Source organism: Anser brachyrhynchus (assembly GCF_964034855.1).
Source record: "Anser brachyrhynchus genome assembly, chromosome: 16".
Taxonomy (NCBI): Eukaryota; Metazoa; Chordata; class Aves; order Anseriformes; family Anatidae; genus Anser; species Anser brachyrhynchus.
In genome coordinates this window covers 12,012,582-12,015,824 of record NC_137734.1, presented here as the reverse complement: position 1 = coordinate 12,015,824, position 3,243 = coordinate 12,012,582, and positions in this window count along the sequence as shown.

The window sequence follows — 3,243 nt, the reverse complement described above, 5'->3', positions numbered from 1 at the left end:
CTGCCTCCAAGTCGTCTTCTCGCCGATGTGTCAAGCAGTGGCGTACCTCCAGTGCTGCCTCTCCTGTTCCCTCTGCTGCTTGGCCCCTGCCTGCCACAGCCCTGGGGGACACGGATCACGGTGCAGACACAGCTCCTGTGGTTTTGTAACGTCCTGGGCGATGAAGGGCACAGTCCCCACCTCACAGTGTTGGCCTGGCCCTGCGGAGGCCCTGAACCCCAGGTGCCTGGTGGCATGGGGGGGGGTTCACCCGTGCCTGCACCCAGGCAGGGCACAGCTGAAGCTGTGGTGAGCAATGCCTGGAGCTTGCTTTTGGGGTCCAGAGGACATCGCTGCTGCCTGTCCCCAATCTCCCATGGGTGCAGGGAGGCTGCAGTGCCATGGGGAAGGGCTGTGGAGGATGTCGTGCAACAGAGGTCCCTGCTGCTGCTTCAGGGACCACAGCATCCCCACCCAGGTGCCCCAGGGTGCACAGAGCCCAGCTGTGCTCCCTGCCTTCGTCTGCACCCATCGCTGTGGGGGTGCAGACCCTGTTTGCAGGGAGATATCTTGATTTCAGGGTGATGGAAGCAAATGTGGGACCTGGCCAGGCTGGTAGGATAGGACCATAATCAGACAGGGTGGCCCAGCCATGACCAAGGGCTTCACAGCAGCTGTGTCCCCAGTGTCCGCAGCCCTCGTGGTCCGAGCACTGGTGCAGTCCTGCCACCCCCCAGCTCCCCGAGTGTGGGACGGGCTCCTGTACGCCCATACACAAGCCCTCCCCCTTGCCCATGCTTCATGCTCAAGCGAGGTAGTGGGGTGGAGGGCTGGGCAGCAGCTCGGGGTCACCCCTGTGCAGGCAGCCAGCGGCCTTCCTAACGCGGGGAGCTGGAGAAGCATCCCTGTGCAGCTCAGCTCCTGGCTGCTCCGGGCTCAGGGCAGAAGCAAATGGTGCCGGGGGGCAGCGCAGGGAGATGTGTGCCCAGATGCTGTGCCCAGGGTGTGCCCCACATGGTTGTCATGAGTTCATGCCTGGAGGCTGCATCGCTGGCCCCTTGGAGCCCACGCTGCTGGCACCGTGGGCCACGCATTGCCAGCGTGGCAGAGCCCACTTCACCGCCACCGCAGACCCTGCACTGCTGGCACCGAGGGCCCTGTGTCCGTGCCACCACGGCCCCTGCAGGGCTGGCAGCTCAGCAGCAGAGGGCACGCAGCTGCCGCCTGCCCGCGCTGCCTGGGCTGCTGCTGCCCGAAGCCAGGCAGGAGCTCGCAGGGATCGCTCACGCCCAAGCTCAGCTGTCCCTGCAGCCCAATGCACAGGGAAAAAAAGAAGGTGGCTGCGTTTATGACCGGGCAAGGACACTCTCTGGAGTTCTGGGTCACCAATTCTGGGACAACTGTCCTTATGGGGAAAGCAGCTATTAAACCCCAGCCTCTCTAACGTATTGCTGATCAAGGCACTGTCTCTCCTGAGCCTGGTTTCCTTTTATCTTTATCCCTGGCCTCCACTGAATCCCTCACCAACGCTGTCCCATCTTCCAGACGGAAAATAACAGCAGGCAGCAGCGCCCAAGTAAACAAACAAGCTGCTGTGAGAGGGGAGAGCATCTTTATAAGGTTAATTGGCCCCATCTAGGAGACAGACAGACATTTTCCTTTGGCTCGCACACTCATAAAGCTCAGGCGAATAGCAGTAATGCATCTCCTGGGTTTGATTTATAACCATGATTGTGTTATTAGCTCATCTACATGCAAAATGATTATGAATATATTGTGTGTGCTCTGCAGAGGCTAAATTACCAGGTTCTGATATTCATCAGCTTCCCTTTGAAGCTTGCAACAGACTGAAATCCAGCAGTCTGTCTCCCTGTGAGAGCAGAGGCAGGGATGGAATGGCTCGGGCCTGATTCTGCCCAGCTGGGCCCATTTTTGCTCCCCAGGCCAGTAGCAGGAGGGGGCTGCTAAGCCCAAGGGCTGCAGCCATGCCCAGAGCCGCAGCAGTATCAAGCAGCTCCATTTACAAACAAAGGCACTGATAACTCCCAGCAGGACCGAAAGGCTGTTATCGCGGTGCTGATTAAAATTTCCTCTTGCAGCCAACGCAGAGGAGTTAGAAGTGTGGCAAAATGTGCACGCTCCAGCATTTAACCCCACTGCAGCGATGTGCTGAGTCCTCCAGCACGTTCTGGGAGCTCTGGGACAAGTGGACAGCCAGCGGGAGAGAAGGTTGGTGACCTCGGAGCTGCTCAGACACCTCAGTGCCTCCCTGGGTTGCTTCCTCCACGGCTGAGAGCTGCTCCCTTTCTGCTGTGCTGCATCCTGCACGCCCGCATTTTGGCAAAGAAGACAGGACATCCAGCTGCAGAAGACACCCTGTCATGGCTTTTGCTCAGAGCTGGTCCCAAAAGCAGCTGACCCCCAGAACACCCCAGAGCTGACCCGAGCCATGCCCTGTGCAGATCTCACACTCAGCAGAGCCCTGCCCGAGCACAGCGCACCCTGTCCCCATGCACAGCCCAGTGACCCAGTCGTGCACCCCTGCGGGAGGACCACAACGCAGCCCCCCTGCGATGTGCCTCATCAGGGTCCTCATGGTGGCAGAGGGGGTGAGGAACACGGGGAGTCCCTTTAGGTGTACCAGCAGCGGGCACTCAACAGATTACGGGGTTTTAAGCTGCTGCTAGCTGACATGCATTTATCAGCAAGCAGATTTTAGAGTGACAGGGAGCTTGGATGAAGCAAGGAGGATGATGGGTGGAGGGCGGAGAATGCTGCTTGTTTCAAGCTACCACACTTCTGATATGCTCGGTTGTTTGCAAGAATGAGGATGTGTCTCCCACCCATTTCTGGGTAATTAGACCAGCAAGAAGGGCAACCCCACAATCCTGGCTGGAGCCACCCAGGTGAGGTAGTCAGCTGTTCTACTGCAGCTCTGCTTTGTCCCCGTTAACACAAGTTCCCCATGCAAAGATGCTTCCCATGCACTGCTTCATACAGGAGGCCTGATTTTCTGTTATTCCAGTTTCCCTTTTCCCCCTCCAGGATCTCTAGGACTGAGGTTCTGCATGTCAGGAACCGTGGAGTAAAGTGTCCCAGAGCCACCACTGAGCTGCGGTGGGAGCTGCACGCAAAGGCTGCTGGCAGAGCACCCCCGCAGACAGGGCGAGCAAGGCACCAGGTAACCTGCCCAGCACTGGTTTCTTTTTCCCTGAGTTTCTGCAAGCAACCTTAATGTGCATTAACGTGTCTTATTTATGTGGT